The 18661-nt window shown below is 37.5% G+C and overlaps 1 protein-coding gene across 5 annotated transcripts in view; it reads right to left on the bottom strand.

The window, feature by feature from the left end:
* The window catches only part of NAALADL2 (N-acetylated alpha-linked acidic dipeptidase like 2), a 1374776-nt gene that overhangs the window by 199417 nt on the left and 1156698 nt on the right, over positions 1-18661 (bottom strand). The window lies entirely within an intron of this gene.

Below are 18661 nucleotides of genomic sequence, written 5' to 3'. Positions count from 1 at the left end.
CACCACCAGGGTTATTACTGAGACCAAATCCACCCCTCTTAGTGACCTCCTTCCTTTCTACACTTCCTCCCTTCCTTCCTCTTTCCTTTTTTCTTATTTTTTCTTTCTATACAGACAGAAGGAAATTGAAAATGAGAAGGGTGAGGGATACAGAAAGGGAAAGAGAAATAAACACCTTTAGAACTGCTAACCTCACTCATGAAGCCTCCTCCCTGTAGGTGGCGACCAGGTTTGAACCCTGACCTTTGAAATGGTAGAGTATGCTCAACTAGATGTTCACACTAATTTCCCAAGACTTCATCTATGAGAGGTCAGTTCTGCTACTTCATACAATAGGGCAGTTTTGCTTCTGTTTACACACTTGATAGTTCAGCTGACTTTAAAGATTATATTTTAAAAATGTCAAAGACAGTTTCCCATTTTCTGCTACTATCATGAATTATAGATGAAGATTATAATTTCAGTTTTATTCTCATTCCTTTTTAGATCATATATATTTTAATACTTTGCTAATTTTGGGAAATCCCTTTGTATTTATCATGATATTACATATAGGAAAGAATTTAGAATAGAATGACTAGAGAAAGACAAGTTGTTTTTAAGATAAACAATCTATTTTATAAAGTTACAGCTGTATCTAAAGTCTATTTCTTTTCTTTGGCAGTGCTGGCCCAAGATAGAATATAAAAATACCCACAATGAAGTAATTTATTTATTATGAGAAAAAAATAACTATTCCAAAGTTTAAGAGTAATAAACTAATTCATTAGTATTTGTAGCATCTACAATCCATTATGAACTGCATATATATAGTCAAATTATAATGTATTTCCTAGTGTAAAACAACCTAGAATATGTATGTGCATTAGATCCATTACACTTTTTTTTTTTTTACATTCATCAAGATTCTCAGAAACTGGCACACTGTGGTTAGATTGGTGATTAGAGCAACAGAGACAGGCAAATAGACAGAATAAGAGTAACAATGAAACTAAGCCTGAAGAAGACCAAATGCTAATATAAATTAGATATAATTTGGAAGCAAAAAATTTGGCAGAATTGACTGAAAATCCAACTCTATGAAAGCAGCAAAGGGAAGAAGTGAAGGATAGTAGTTAAAGAAATGAACTCTGAAAACAGACTGTTCAATTTCAGATTCCTCTCCTCCCCCCCTCTCCCTCTTTCTACCAAACATCTTATCCCTGTGGCTTGGTGTCTTTATCTTTTGACATATGGTGAGAGAAATATATGGACAGAAAGAAATAACAGCAGCACGACTGAACTGCTCATGAAGTTTCAGAATGCTTGTAGGTGGACATTGGAGACTTGAACCTGGGTATTCACACTTGGTAGCATATGCATTATACTTAGTGTTTCACCATCATTTTATGAGGCCATAAATATCTTCATAAACTTTATAAGGAATGAACGGACTTTTATATAATATGTCTAATATAATGCCTAGTAGACAATAGCCACTAAGTGAATGTTATTCATTACTACTGCTACCATTATTACTATTACCATTTAATAATTTACAACCTTAGCCAAGAGATTTAGCCTCTGATATTACAATACTGCCCTTGCAACAGAGAGTGGAATTTGAGTATTCCAATGACAATTTCAATTGGGCATACCATTAGACTCATCGGATTCTTGCAAATATGTGTAATCTTATACCAATCAGTGTAAGTGCATTTGACATCACTTTTATATTCCCCATTCCAGAAACACTTTTAGAGTAGTTCAAGACTTTCTAATAGGTTATCACTATCGATACTACTCTATGAAGGTTTCAACGAAGATGTTTCTCTATGGCAGTAGGTAATACTGGCACTCAAGGCCTTCCCATTGTTGAATAAAATGATCCAAATAATCAATTTAACCTAAAATGTGCTTCAACTTGTAAAACATTGAGTCATTAACCTTAACAATGTCAGTGTGCTCTTACTATAAAATTCAACTCAACTAAATGAGTGTCCAGGGGAATACTGAAGAGCACAATTCATGAAGAGTAATGGACTAAAAGCATTACCAAAGCCTGTTAGAGGAAATAATCCTTGAGTGCACTGTGAAGGATTAAGTAACTAGAAATGGTGAGAAAGAAAGGTAATATATGGATAAGGCTAAAAGGGTGAGAACATAATATTTCTCAGAATAACAATTGGTTATTTTAATTGGAGTGTACTTAAATGGAGACTCAGGAGGTTTTAGGGAAACTTCCATACTTCGATTATATTACTTATCTCAGAGCTGGCACTTACTAAGAGTATGACCTCTGTCTCAGTCTCCTCATCTGTCAGAAAGTGAAAACAATCCCTATTGGGGTCAGAAGATACCTCCTGTGATAGAGCATTGCTTTGCCATGTTCATAGCCTGGATTCAAGACCCAGAACCACATGATAGTCCCATAGGAAGAAGGGCAAATGCTAGAAGAAGAAGAAGAAGAAGAAGAAGAAGAAGAAGAAGGAGGAGGAGGAGGAGGAGGAGGAGGAGGAGGAGGAGGAGGAGGAGGAGGAGGAGGAGGAGGAGGAGGAGGAGGAGAAGGAGAAGGAGGAGAAGGAGAAGGAGAAGGAGAAGAAGAAGAAGGAGAGAAAGTGTCGGCTCTGTGCTAATCTTTCTTCACTCTGTCTCTCTGTCTCTATCTAGAAAAAACAAAATCAATCTAGAGCAGTGAAGATGCAGCAGACAAAACAAAATACTCATGAAACAGAGAAAACCAAACAAATCAAAGCACTGTTCCTATTAAACGTTAAGAAAATAAGATTGCTTCATAAGTTTCTACATTTTCACATACCACTTCCAATGTGGGGAGTTTAAGAAACAAGTAACACACACACACACACACACACGCACACGCACACGCACACACAACACAGTGGCTGTTTTTATGAACCTAATTGCTATGTAAGACAAAAGATTCTCACTAGTTACAATCCATACAATATTATATAACAGATATCAAGCTTTTCACTCTACTGAAGGTCATTTTTTTACCAGTGTTTTGTTTTCTTTGAACTACACTGGATAGACAAATTTAAATTCATCTCTTTTTGAAAAGTTATGGTAATCTGTAAAATATTTATGTAAAAGAACAATAAACTTGTGAATTTTGATGGTTATCTCTAGATTTTAGCTACTTTTATGCCCCTCATTACTTTGAGTAATATCTAAAAAATAGCATACATAGAAGCATACACATATATTCTAATATATACTCACATACTGAGGCATAGATAGTGTTCATTTTTTAAGTCTGGCTCTCTGAAAAAGATATATATGCATATATATATATTTATCTATGTACATATATATATACACGTATATTCTCTTTTATATGGTAATCATAAAGTTTACTCTGCAGTTACTATATGCAAAACACATCCTAAATCAGAAGTGGGAAAACTTTTTTTCTCCAAGTCCATTTAGATATTTATAACATTCTTTGTGGGCCACACAAAGTGATCAACTTAGAAATCAGCATTTAACGATTCTATGAGCAAAGCTCCTCATACTGAATCACAAATCCTGCTTATGTTTGCCTTGGCAGAGACAGACCAAATGATTTTGTGGGTTGTTCATAGCCTGTAAGCATGACGTCCCTACTGCTGGTAAATAATTTAGATATTATACTCATGTCATCTAGTGATTTTCAACAGAGGTGATCTTGCCCTCCAGGGCAGATTTAACATTATTGAGAGATAGTTTTGGTTCTTAGAATTTGGGGGGCCATGGAGGGTTATACTGACATCTAATGAGCAGAGTGCACAGATGTTGCCAAATAGCCATCAAAATTGTACTCTAGTCTTGCACAACAAAGATTTATCAGTCACAAGCTATCATAGTGTTGAACTTGAAAAGCCCTGACAAAATAGCTAATGCAAATAATGTGACATATGTCATTCTTTGCTTCACTTTCTTATACTTTCAAAAATGAGCTTGTGAAAAGGTTATTATACATCAGTAAGAAAGAAAGTTGGAATTCAAATCAAAAGAGCCTGACACAAACTAATTTCTACTAACAGATCTTAAATGATGTACTATGTTTTAGCTACAATTACATCTATCCTTGCAATATTATCTAGGCATAAAATTTAACCGATTCTATAGTAAAGCCTCAAAACTGATTTCTATCATATGATGTATTCCGTCAAATTAATGGAGTAAAAGTCCCTCCCCCCCCACACACACACCAAAGAAGGTAAATGACTGAATTGTTGATATGTAAACATTTATTCTATTCAGGAGTTCAGGAGTGTTGTGCTCTTTGTTTTCATAAAGTGAGGAAAATTGCTCTGAAACGTGCTAATGAGAGTTGAAAGTTACCTTCAAGAAGCTATGCATATTTCAAGAGAAACAAAAGTCATTACACATTCTCTCTCTAGAGGATACAATTTCAAACTGTCAAAACCCTAAATTCTCCTACATACATTACATATAAATGCCATCTTTTAAAAACCTCATTCCATTTTTTTTTCTTCTAAATTAGCTTAGTGGGCCATGGTGTTACAGTATTTTGGTCTGGCCTGTGAATAAAGTGACAGGTAATTTTTTTTCACTTCTTGCCTGAAGTTAAGTTTGACTGGAGATATGGAAAACAACTTTTATGACTTAGGTGGTAAAAATAAATGTTCTATAAGCCATACAGAGCTAGGCCCTGGACAGCAAGCAGAAAATATTGCATTCTGAATTTATACTTGCCAATAAATAATATTTGAAAACTAAGAACATTTAATACTGATGTACAGTAAAATGTTTTTTCAAAACAAACTGATAACACTAGTAATGATCTCCACACATCTGTCGTGTTAGTGAAGAAAAGATGTGACTTCAAAGTCATATCCTACCTGAACGTGTTCAAAGATAAATAGTAAATAAATGGCAACCCAAACTGGGAAGCACTAATGTTAAGGATTAATTCTTTACGATAAGAATAATGGCAACATTCAAAGGCTATCATGGAGATAAAAATCTATTCCTACCTGTACAATAGATAAATACTTCACACAAGAATTTCTGTTTGTAAATGCCATGACAATTTTTAAGACAGCATCATTTATTTATGTTTTCATTTAGTTAGTAATGCTCATGATTATATTTCAACTATTATAAGCAAACTACCATCTGGAACCAAAGCAAATCAAGCTTCTATTTTCTATTATGACCAATCATGGAAAGCTTATGCAGATCTCTGCTTTGCAATAATGTATAGTAATGTGATTACATAATCACACAGGCCAATGAATTCAGCTAACTGGAACATAAACAAATGTACAGTGTGGCACTTGGAAATACTTCAGAATTTTATCAGAACTGCCTGACCCAAGTTTCTAAAGTTACTCCAAAAGAACAGGATTGAAATTTTGTACTTTTTTTTGTACATTTTTTGTACATTTTTTGTACATTTGTACATTTGTACATTTGTACATTTGTACATTTTGTACTTTTTTTTGTACATTTCTAAATTCATACCAAAATATATGCAAAGGTAAATTGTAAGAAATGGAAAAGTTAGACATTTTGCTTGCATTTTTGAGGATCAATTGAACATTTATATATATAAAAGAACAGCAGTGTAGTCAAGGAAGAATTACAAAGTGATCTTTTAAAAAATCAATGGACGGTGCTCGGTGGTGGTGTACCTGGTTGAGAACACACATTACAATGCACAAGGACCCAAGTTCAAGCCCCCAGTTCCCACCTGCATAAGGAAAGCTTTATGAGTGGTGAAGCAGAACTGCAGGTGTCTCTCTATCTATCACCCTCTCTATCTCCCCCTTCCCTCTTGATTTCTGGCTATCCCTATTCAATAAATAAATAAAGATAATAATAAAAAATTTTTAAAGAATTCTAAAAAAGTTTAAAAGATAAAAAAGCAACAGACCTTTTCCCATATTAAGGAAATATATTCATGGCTTATATGTATTGGATCATAGCTCCTACATAGATGTTGAAATATTAACCCCCAACATCTTTAAATTATATCTTATTGGAAGTTAGAGTCTTTGCAGCTGAACAAATCAAGGAAAGACCATTAAGGTGAGCCTGTCCAATATGACTCATGCCCTTATATATTGTTAAAATTTGTGAAAGACCCTCTACAGAATGACAGGAATATTTTCAAATCATATGGACAGATAGTAAAAATGAAAATTATTTGTGTCATTCAGTAACAAAAAGAGAAACTTTAAAACATTGACATAGAATATGAATAGTTATTTTTCAAAAACAGAATTTGCAGATACTTTTCACAAAGAATATACAGATATGAAAAAAGTATTCAGCATCTCTAATCATTAGGGACATGCAAACTGAATTACAATGAGATATTACTTTACTATCGAGATGACAAAAGATTACAAGCAATAGTGAAGAGACAGAGAAAAGGGAATCCTGGGGGTAAGGTGATGGCACACCCAGTTAAACTAAAACACAATAAATGACAAAGAATTCTGGAAACTAATCAGAAGCAACAAAAAAAGTATCCAAGATATTTATATACTTTTCCCATATGTGGGAGCTATTCTCTTCCCTGACCCAGCTTTCTAGTCCTATTTCCCACTCTGACACCATCTTCCAAAGCAAAACCTTTGGCCCACCTACCTACAAGTTAGCTGTCGAACTCAGGCAAAAATCAGTAAAGTTTCAGGAACAAGAAAACAGACCCTTTTGTGGGCCTCCATAGGACCTTGCCCTCAACTTGGATCAATGAAGGTAGAGAATGTTCCATCCTCTGAAGGGAGGGTGGACAACATACTGTATGCTACACCTGAGGAAGATGGGTTCTGATAATGGACCAGCTTGGAACGTTCCTGCTCATGACCACAGAAGGTGAGCTCAGATCTGCAGGGATGCAGAGGTCACATAGGCTTCTAAGCTGAATATGGGTCTCAGATCAGATCAAATCAATGGGGTTTACAATCAACAATATTTATACCCCTTTCCCATATTAGGGAGCTACTTTCTTCCCTGATCCAGCTTTCTGGTCCTTTTTCCAGCTATGATATCATCTCCCAAGACAATAACTAGGATCCACCTGAATATCACATTTCAGGCTCAGGGAAAAAAAAAAACTAGTATAGCCACAGGCCCTTTGAAATATAACTAAAATATGCCTACTAGCTATCTCCAAAATGGAGGACCCCCCACCCCCCCACCCCCGCAACTCTTCATTGGCACTATCCCAACCTTTAGGTTCATGGTTAGTCAACAATTTTTTTGGCTTTATATTTTAACTCTCTTTTCAACCACCAGGTTCCAGATGCAAGCATGATGCCAAACAGACTTCCCTAGACAGACAACCCCACCAATGTGTCCTGGAGCTCCAATTCCCCAGAGTCCTGCTCCACTAGGGAGAGAGACAGACTGGGAGTATGGATCAACCTGTCAACACCCATGTTCAGCAGGGAAGCAATTACAGAAGCCAGACCTTCTTCCTTTTGCATCCCATAATGACCTTGGGTCCATACTCCCAGAGGGTTAAAGAATAGGAAAGCTATCAAGGAAGGGGATGGAATACAGAGTTCTGGTGGGGGGCATTGTGTGGAGTTGTACCCCTCTTAACCTATGGTTTTGTCAGTGTTTCCAGCTTATAAATTAAAAAAAATTAGTAAAGTAATGGGCCCCTTAGAATATACCTAATATAGATCTACTAGATTTTTCCAAAATGGAGACCCCAAATCTCATCTGCTACATTCTTGCCTTTAGATTTTTTATTATTAAACAATCTGTTCTGCTTTATATCTTATTTCTTTTTCAATCACCAAGTTACAGATGCTACTAAGACACCAACCCGACTTCCCTGGGCAGATGACCCACCAATGTATCCTGCAACCCCACCTCTCCAGAGCCCTGCCCTACATAGGAAAGAAACAGGCTGAGAGTCTGGATTGACCTTCCAACAGCCATCTTCAATGGGGAAGCAATTACAGAAACCAGACCTTCCACCTTCTGCAACCCATAATGACACTGGGTTCAAGTTCCCAGAAGGATTTTAAGGGAAGGGATGGGATACAGAACTCCAGTGGGGAAAATTGTGTGGAACTGTATCCCTCATATCCTATGACCTTGTTGATATATATTTATATTTTTTTATAAAAAGGAAACAGTGTCTAAACCATAAGATAAGAGGGGTACAACTTCACAAATTCCCACCACCAGAACTCTGTATCCCATTCAATCACCTGATAGCTTTCCTATTCTTTAACCTTCTGGAAGTATGGGCCTAAGGTCATTGTGGGGTACAGACGGTAGAAGGTCTGGCTTCTGTAATTGCTTCCCTGCTGAACATGGGCATTGACAGGTCAATCCATATTCCCAGCCTGTCTTTTTCTTTCCCTAGTGGGGAAGGTTCTGGGTAAGCAGAGCTCCAGGACACATTGGTGTTGTTGTCTGTCCAGGGAAGTCTGGTTGGCATCATGCTAGCATATGGAACCTGGTGGTTGAAAAGAGAGTTAACACACAAAGCCAAACAATTGTTGGTCAATCATGGACCTAAAGGCTTGAATAGTGCAGATGAAGAATTGGGGGGCCCTCCATTTTGTAGCTAGCTAGTAGGCATGTTTTAGTTTTTAGTTATATTCCAAAGGGCCTATGGCTATACTAGTGTTTTTGTTTGTTTGTTTTTGTTTTTGTCTTTGTTTTTTTGCCTCAGCTTGAAATCTGATATGCAGATGGATTCTAATTATTGTCTGGGGAGGTGGTGTCATGGCTGGCAGAAGGACCAGAAAGCTGGATCACGGAAGAGAATAACTCCCAAATATGGGAAAAGTGGATAAATATTGTTGACTGTAAACCTCATTGGTTTGATGTGATCTGGGGCCCATATTCAGCTTAGGAGCCTATGTGACCTCTGCATCCCTGTAGATCTGATTTCACATTGTGTGGTCATGAGTAGGAATGTTCCAAGCTGCCCCAATATCAGGACCCATCTTCCTGATATTGGTGTAGCACAGAGTATGTTGTCCATCCTCCCTTTGGAGGGTGGAACATTCTCTACTGTCAATGATCCAAGTTGAGGGCAAGGTCCTATGGGGGGCTCACGGAGGGGTCTATTGTGTTGTTCCTGCTAGTGATGACTGGTAACAATGTAGAGAGGGATTTATTCAAGGTCTAGGCCCATCATGTCTGTTTGTGAATCTTAGGACTCCCTGAATTAGGCCCCAGCTGATGGGGTGGCCTGATAGTGACTAAAGAGTCATCATTGAATATGCCAGTCTCTTGCCCTTATTCAGCTTTTGCAGTCCTTGCTTTGATAAGGTTAGCTTTGGAGTGAGTGAGAGAACTGTAATAAGAAGTAGGTGAGAAGGGTATCTAAGTGCAAGTAGACACTATTTCATTATGAACTTGATACTGACTCACTACAAACTATTATGTACTTTTGCTTTCAGTTATATACTTTGCCCTAATTTATGGATACATGATACATGTGAACATATGCTCTATCTTACAGGACCTGGTCTATATTTAGGTTTGGGGATTTTGTTGGGAAGTGAACCTCCTGGAATGGAATTTGAGAATACTATGAAAGGAAAGGTCTCACCCCATTAGTGAGTCTGAAGGGTTGACATTCCACACCTGAGGTTTCTGGACACAATCTGAAGTGAAGCATGCTGAGGCGGTACTCCTTGCATTGATTAGCTTGGAATCGGCTGATGCAATTATCACTTGGTATGAATTGAGAGAAGCATTCAGGAAAGTGAGCCTCACTCTAGAGGTTCCAGGACTGGGGAAAATATAGACTCTAAAGAGGAAGCTGGAAGTTCCTACTGTCTTAGGGTTTAAGAAGAAAATAGATAGTTATTGCTATAATTACATTATTTGACAATTTGGGTAACTTTGAAATATCCTTTTTTTAGGATTTGCTGTATCATACACAGCATCACCATAATTTTTGTCCTTTGACATTATTTTCATATAGCTGTGCCACGGGTTGCCTCTCTTCTCCCTGGTCTAAGCTTTTTAAGAGAGTCAACATATCAAAGACTCAGCCTATGTATTAAAAAGACTCAGTCTGTGATTTAAAGTTTGAGACATTCAATCAATTTTCCCCTCTCATATTAATTAAATAGTGATTTATAAGACAACAAATTGATAGGAGTATACATGAACAAATGCATTTCAGTTCTTTACATCATACAGTTGGTGGTACTTTGCTAGAGTCACACTAATAAAAGTAAACACTGTTTAAATAGTCAATGTATAATCTCATGAATCCATATGCTAGGGATGTATGCCTTGCCATGCATGCATCAGATTCAAGTGCTAGTATTATTGTAATGGGACCATGAGAAGCTCTGGTTCTGTTCTCTCTCTCTCTCTCTTTCTCTCTCTCTCTCCTTTCTCCCTCCACCCCCTCTCTCTCTGTTTCATATATATAATGAAAAAGCTGCCCAGGAGCAGTGGTATCACTCATGTATAAGACTCCAGTTATGCAACAACAAACGGAGAGAAACAAGGTATTATTAACTGGAATATGTGGAAGGTTACTGAGCCAAGAGGAAAAAAAGGAAAAGAGACATATTGATAAAAACTTTTAAGAGACCAACCAGTCAACACCCATGTTCAGCAGGGAAGCAATTACAGAAGCCAGACCTTCCACCTTCTGCAACCCACAATGACCTTGGGTCCTTACTCCCAGAGGGATAAAGAATGGGAAAGCTATCAGGGGAGGGGATCGGATATAGATGATCTGGTGGTGGGAATTGTGTGGAGTCATACCCCTCCTATCCTATGGTTTTGTTAATGTCTCCCTTTTAAAATAAATAAATAAAAGAGAGTTAACATACAAAGCCAAACAAATTGTTGAAGAATCATGGACCCAAAGGATGGAATAGTGGAGATAAACTGTTGGGGGGTACTCACTGCAAACTCTAGTGTACTACTGCTTTCAGGTATATATTTGCCCTGGTTTATGGATACGTGTGGACAAATGCTCTATCTCCTGGAACCTGGTCTATATCTAGGTTTTGGGACTTTGTTAGGAAGTGAACCACCTGGGATGGAATTAGAGAATACTATGAAAGGAAAGGTCTCACCCGAGTGATGAAGCTGAAGGGTTGTCATTCCACACCTGAAGTCTCTGGACACGGTCTGAAGTGAAGCATGCTGGGGTGGCACTCGTGTTGATTAGGTTGCAATCAGCAGATGCAATATTATTTGATAAGAATTGGGAGAAACATACGGGAAAGTGGGCCCTACCCTAGGGTCCCAGGACTGGGGTAAGTTTAGGCTCTATAGTAGAAATGTGAGGTTCGTGCTGTCTTAGGGTTCAAGAAGACAATGGATAGTTATTGCTAACATCAGTCTCCAGGTTCCAGATGCCATCAGGATGCCTGCCAGGCTTCCCTGGACTGAAGACCCCACCAATGCGTCCTGAAGCTCTGCTTCCCCAGAGACCCACCCTACTAGGGAAAGAGAGAGGCAGACTGGGAGTATGGATCGACCAGTCAATGCCCATGTTCAGCGGGGAAGCAATTACAGAAACCAGACCCTTCACCGTCTGCCACCCACAAAGACCCTGGGTCCATGTTCCCAGAGGAATAGAGAATGGGAAAGCTAGTGGGGAGGGGACGGGACATAGAGATTGAGTGGCGGGAATTGTGTGGAGTTGTACCCCCCCCCATCCTTTGATTTTGTTAATGTCTCCTTTCTTAAATAAAAAATTATAATAAAAAATAATAAATAAATAAATAATTTTTAAAAACTTTAAAAGGTTAATCTTTGAGTAATTTCCAGGACAATGGCGAGGTAAAAGGCTATGGAATTAGAACAACAAAATCCAGCAAGAAAACATAAAAAAATCAGTTCTAGAGTGACTTCAAAAAGAAGTCAGAAAATTAATTATGATATGAAAAGGACAATAGTCAACACTAATTTCAAGAAATACAGCTTCAGTGGATGGTTTTATAGCTATGTTCTGGGGAAATGATGTTATCAAAAGTCTGGATTCTGTATAAAAATGATGCATTGTGTAGACACCTTTATAAATAAACTATACCAGTAGCCAGCCTACTGATGGTTTAAGGAACTAACCCTAAATATTACTATAGAGGAACAACAGTCATTGTTCTACCTGACACTTTCAACCTCCAGAGAGGCCCTAGGTTTTGTAAACTTGTAAGCCTTGCTCTCCCTGATGACATTTCTCTGATTTATCATCTGACAGCTACAGCATCTGATTTTATTGCTCCTCCACAGCACTCTTGAGATTTATTTTATCTATAGTAAGTGCATTATGATTTCATAAGGTGTCCAGGATTTTATTAACATGTTAGTGTATATTTCTATATAGAATTTCTTTTAAAAATAACAATAATTAAAACATTAATGAATCACTTCATTTTCTATGGCTCAGATACACTGTCAGTAGAAATTATTTGGCACTGAGTCTTGCCCGCTTATTCACTGCCATTTATTTGTTTATGCTCATGACCGGAAGAACAAAAAATATATAAAAATCCTTAAGTGTCATTGTCTCATAGCCTGATTTATGCTTGATGCATTGTGTTCTGCACATAACTTGTGTTCAATTAAACTCAATTAATGATGCTTACCAATATTTTTATATTTATTTATTTATTTCCCTTTTTGTTGCCCTTGGTTTTTATTGTTATTGTAGCTATTATTGTTGTTACTGATGTCGTCATTGTTAGGACAGAGAGAAATGGAGAAAGGAGGGGGAGACAGAGAGTGCGAGAGAAAGACAAACACATGCAGACCTGCTTCACTGATGTGAAGCGACTCCCCTGCAGGTGGGGAGCTGGGGGCTCGAACTGGGATCCTTAATCTGGTCCTTAACCCGCTGCACGATGCCCAACTCCTGATTATCAATATTTTTAAGGAAGAGAAAGATTAAGTTGCCTTCCCGTGACCATAATATGTGTGTTCCTTCTCATAATTTTTCCCTCTCTAGAATTAATAATTTTCTTCACAAATATAAACAAGCATAATAAACACTTTTAGAAAATATCTATACCTACACACCTGATATTTCTTTAAAACAACAGTGTTAAATGTTCTGTTTAAAATAAAGACATCCTTTATCTTTTAGAAAACTCCTCCATTTGTATGCAAGCACACATAAAATCAGCAATAAAACAGGTAAAAGAGGTGCATCTTAAATAGCACCAAAGTTTAGAAATCTGTATGTTCCACTTACGGAATAATCCCCCACACCTTTTACCATGTCCGTGTCATTTTTTCCTGTGGCACCTCTCGAAAAATGACCTCAGGGAATGATAGAGTGAAATATAGTACAAGTCTATCTATTTTTCTGTTGCCTTACAGGTTAATCATAGTGTAATAACAGCACCAGCTATTTGGAAGAGGTGGCATATCCACTAGACAGAGACATTAATCATGTCTTGGGCTTCTTGGCAACCTTCAACCCCCTCCCTACCCTTAAGCACACACACACACACACACACACACACACACACACACACACACACACACACACCTTTGTTCAGTATGGAATAAAAATAACAAATGCATATAATTTTTCAATTTTGACCGTGGAAGCATTAAACTCTAATTTATAAACACTTTTTAAAAAGAGTTATTACACATGAAAGAGAGAGTTTCACTTGAATCAGAGAGGACAGAAAGAGACAAACAGCATTACTCCAGTACATGTGATGCCTGGGAGGAAACCAAGAACTTCTGGTATGAATGTTTATGATGCTTAGTATCATAAACTAGCCCTTTCCTAGTTACAGTTCCAACTCTTCCTAAGTGATCAACTAGCCTAATTACCTCATGGTATATTCTCACTAATACACTGGGAACAAGGAAGGAATGCTAAGAGAAGGAGGGTCAGCAAACCACATTCATTGATTACCTGAAAGGCTGTGTTTCCAATAAACTATTTAAATTTACCTCAAACATAAACAGGGTTAACAGGTCACAGCCTGAGGGCAAGCAAGGGACCTCATTTAACATATTAACCTTTGATATGGAAAAGGTTTTCCGTAGCTACAAATAAGCAGAAGTCATTCATATGCTGAGTTTAAACCTCCTTCTTTAGACTCAATCACCACATCCTATGTTTTAAGTATCTTTAATCATTTGCCCCATTGTGTGTTCAGCTTCCCACCCAAACCTATCACTTTGTATTTGAAATTCCTGATGTTGTATAAACCTTGTGTCTAAAAGCATGTAGGACCCAAAGGGAGCACCTTTTTGCTGCACTGCTCTCCCATCTATGATGGCACTGGGTCAGTGAAAGGACACCTGCAGGCTTTAAATAAAAACTGAAAACTATCTAGTCTCCCTAAGTAATTCTGAATATGTGGCACCTCCTGCCCTGACAACATAACATTCCTCTGTTTAGGGTACTGCTTTATGTCCTCCCAAGTTGTATCAGATCACCTATAACAATGTTTGCTATATAAATTAACAGCTCTATATCTTATTAAATACATTTTAAAGACGCTACAAACTGGGGGCTGGGCCATGGCATATCTGGCTGAGCACATGCTACCATGTTCATGGAATCAGGTTCAAGCCCCCAGTCCCCTTGCACATGGAGAAAATTTCATGAGTGGTGAAGCAGTGCTGCAAGTGACTCTCTGCCTCTATCTCTTTCTTCCCTCTTAATGTTCCATCTCTATTTGAGAAAGGAATAAATAAGGGAGGAAGGAAAGAGAGGTGGGAGGTGAAAGAGGAAGAGAGAGGGATAAAAACAACAGTGGAAAGGAAGGAATAAAGGGAGGGAAGAACGAAGGAAGGAAGGAAGAAAGGAAGGAAGGAAGAAAGGGAGGAACAGAGGGAGGGAAGGAGGGAGAAGAAAGAAAGCCATGTACATTTTCAGAGCCCTTCACCCCGAAAAACTGCAATACACATTCTTCTCAAATCCACACAACACATACTTAAGGATAGACCACATGTTAGGCCACAAAAACAGCATCAATAAAGTCAAGAGCATTGAAATCATCCCAAGTATCTTCTCAGACCACAGAGGAGTAAAACTAACATTTAACAACAAACAGAAAATTACTAAAAGACACAGAATTTGGAAACTAAACAACATACTCCTTAATAACCACTGTGTCAGAGAGTCACTCAAGCAAGAAATTCAAATGTTCCTGGAAACAAATGAAAATGAAGACACAAGCTATCAAAATATTTGGGACACAGCTAAAGCAGTATTGAGAGGGAAACTCATAGCCATACAATCACATATTAAACAACAAGAAAAAGCTCAAATAAGCAACCTTACTGCACACTTCAAGGACTTAGAGGAAGAGGAACAAAGGAACCCTAAAGCAACCAGAAGGACAGAAATCACTAAAATTAGAGCAGAAATAAACAACATCGAAAATAAGAGAACCATACAGAAGATCAATGAAGCCAAATGATGGTTCTTTGAAAGATTAAACAAAATTGACAAACCCCTAGCCAGACTCACCAAACAAAAAAGGGAGAAGACTCAAATTCATAGAATTATAAATCATAAAGGAGATATCACAACAGACACCACAGAAATCCAGAAAATCATGCAAAACTTCTATGAAGAACTATACGCCACCAAGCTAGAAAATCTGGAAGAATTCCTAGAAGCATATGCCCTTCCAAAACTGAACCAAGAAGAAGTACAAAACTTAAATGCACCAATCACACACAAAGAAATTGAAACCGTTATTAAGAATCTCCCCAACTACAAAAGTTCTGGACCAGATGGCTTCACAAACGAATTCTACAAAACTTTCAGGAAACAGTTAGTAGCCATACTTCTAAAGCTTTTCCATAAGTTTGAAGAAACAGGAACACTCCCTTCCACCTTCTGTGAAGCCAACATCACCTTGATATCAAAAGCAGACACAACAAAAAAGGAAAACTACAGACCAATATCTCTGATAAACATAGATGCCAAAATATTAAACAAGATCTTGGCCAACCAGATACAACAGCATATCAGAAAGATTGTTCATCATGACCAAGTGAGATTTATGCAAGGTTGGTTCAACATCCATAAGTCAATCAGTGTCATTCACCACATCAATAAAAGCAAAGCCAAAAACCACATGATTATCTCAATTGATGCAGAGAAAGCCTTTGACAAAATCCAACACCCATACATGCTCAAAACTCTACAAAAAATGGGAATAGGTGGGAAATTCCTCAAGATAGTGGAATCCATATATAGCAAACCTACAGCCAACATCATTCTCAATGGACAGAAGCTGAAAGCATTCCCCCCTTAGATTGAGGACTAGACAGGGCTGTCCACTGTCACCATTACTCTTCAGCATAGTGTTGGAAGTTATTGCCATAGCAATCAGGCAAGAGAAAGGAATCAAAGGAATACATATTGGAAGGGAAGAAGTCAAGCTCTCACTATTTGCAGATGATATGATGGTATACATAGAAAAACCTAAAGAATCTAGCAGAAAACTACTGGAAATTATTAGGCAATATAGCAAGATGACAGGCTACAAAATCAATGTACAAAAATCAGTGGCATTTCTTTATGCAAACACTAAATCTGAAGAAGAAGACATCTAGAAATCACCTCCATTCACTGTTGCAGAAAAATCAATCAAATACCTAGGAATAAAGCTTACAAAAGAAGTGAAAGACTTGTATACTGAAAACTATGAGTCACTATTCAAGGAAATTGAAACTGATACCAAGAAATGGAAAGATATCCCATGCTCATGGATTGGAAGAATAAATATCATCAAAATGAATATTCTCCCCAGAGCCATATACAAATTTAATGTGATACCCATCAAAGTTCCACCAAGCTTCATTAAGAGAATAGAACAAACACTACAATCATTTATCTGGAACCAGAAAACACCTAGAATTGCCAAAACTATCTTGAGGGAAAGAAATAGAAATGGAGGCATCACACTCCCAGACCTCAAACTATATTATAAAGCCATTATAATCAAAACAGCATGGTAGTGGAACAAAAATAGGCACACAGACCAGTGGAACGGAATAGAAAGCCCAGAACTAAACCCCCACACCTACGGACATCTAATCTTTGATAAGGGGGCCCAAAGTATTAAATGGAAGAAGGAGGCTCTCTTCAATAAATGGTGCTGGGAAAACTGGTTGTAACATGCAGAAGAATGAAACTAAATCACTTTATCTCACCAGAAACAAAATTCAACTCCAAATGGATTAAAGACCTGGAGGTTAGACCAGAAACAATCAAATACTTAGAGTAAAACACTTTCCCTCCTACACCTCAAGGACATCTTCGATGAATCAAACCCAATTGCAAGGAAGACTAAAGCAGAAACAAATCAATGGGACTACATCAAATTGAAAAGCTTCTGTACAGCCAAAGAAACTAATAAACAAAGAGACCCCTCACAGAATGGGAGATGATCTTCACATGCCATACATCAGACAAGAGACTAATCACCAAAATATACAAAGAGCTCAGCAAACTTAGCACTAAAAAAGCAAATGACCCCATCCATAAATGGGCAGAGGATATGAACAGAACATTCACTCCAGAGGAGATCCAAAAGGCTAACAAACATATGAAAAACAGCTCCAGGTCGCTTATTGTCAGAGAAATGCAAATAAAGACAACATTGAGATACCACCTCACCCCTGTGAGAATGGCATACATCAAAAAGGACAGCAGCAACAAATGCTGGAGAGGCTGTGGGGACAGAGGAAGCCTTTTGTACTGCTGGTGGGAATGTAAATTGGTTCAGCCTCTGTGGAGAGCTGGCTGGAGAACTCTCACAAGGCTAGACACGGACTTTCCATATGACCCAGTAATTCCTTTCCAAGGACTCCATAACACCCAACCAAAAAGATGTGTGTACTCCTAAATTCATAGCAGCACGATTCATAAAATAAAGAAGCTTCAAACTGTATCTGCAACTTGGAATATGACAGCACTCTTTACCAAAATAAAGACTCTAAAATAAAAGTCTTAAAAAGGAAAAAATTTAATACTCTACCAGTCAGGCTATATAGTACACTTTTAACTCTTAATTTTTTTTTCCATTAGCCCCTTTCTCCCACCCTCTTGGAGACTAGGATGACCTTGTTGAAGAGATTCTATATATTACTTTCTTACTCTAGTTTGGAACAATATGCTGTGACTTTTATAAATTAATCTCTGACACCCATCCAACTGGCTGTCTCATGTTTTCCTTTTTTACAGCTTCAATACTTCAAATACTTTAAAACATCTTGAAGTTTAGCCTTAAAAAATAAGTATGCAACAAGGACAACAAAATGGGAAAAAATAGCCTCCAGGAACAGTGGATTCGTAGTGCAGGCATTGAGCCCCAGCAATAACCCTGGAGGCAAAAAAAATACGTATTTTTTTAATAAAAAAGTAAGTATGTTGATTTGTAAACAGATTAATTCCTTGGTAAACTTGAGCATAGAATTCCTCAAAAATATTATTCTAGTGATTAATAAATTACAACTTTAAATATATATATTTGCCACTGGTGTTTTTGGTGAAAAGAGTGAAAGCAACCTAAATGTTGCTTAAAAGATGAGTTGTTAAAGAAGTTATCGTATTCTATGGAATATTAATGTGCAACCAAAAAAGATGATATTGTATCCTTTGGGACAAAATGGATGGAACTAGAAGTGATTATGTTTTGGTGAAATAAGTAAAGAGATAAAAGACAACTCCCAGATTATTTCACTCATATGTGAATCTAGAGATCTG

The sequence above is a fragment of the Erinaceus europaeus genome, chromosome 14, assembly GCF_950295315.1.
Source record: "Erinaceus europaeus chromosome 14, mEriEur2.1, whole genome shotgun sequence".
In the NCBI taxonomy this organism is placed as follows: Eukaryota; Metazoa; Chordata; class Mammalia; order Eulipotyphla; family Erinaceidae; genus Erinaceus; species Erinaceus europaeus.
Note: the sequence above shows the minus strand (reverse complement) of the source record. Positions and strands in the feature narration are given on the sequence as shown.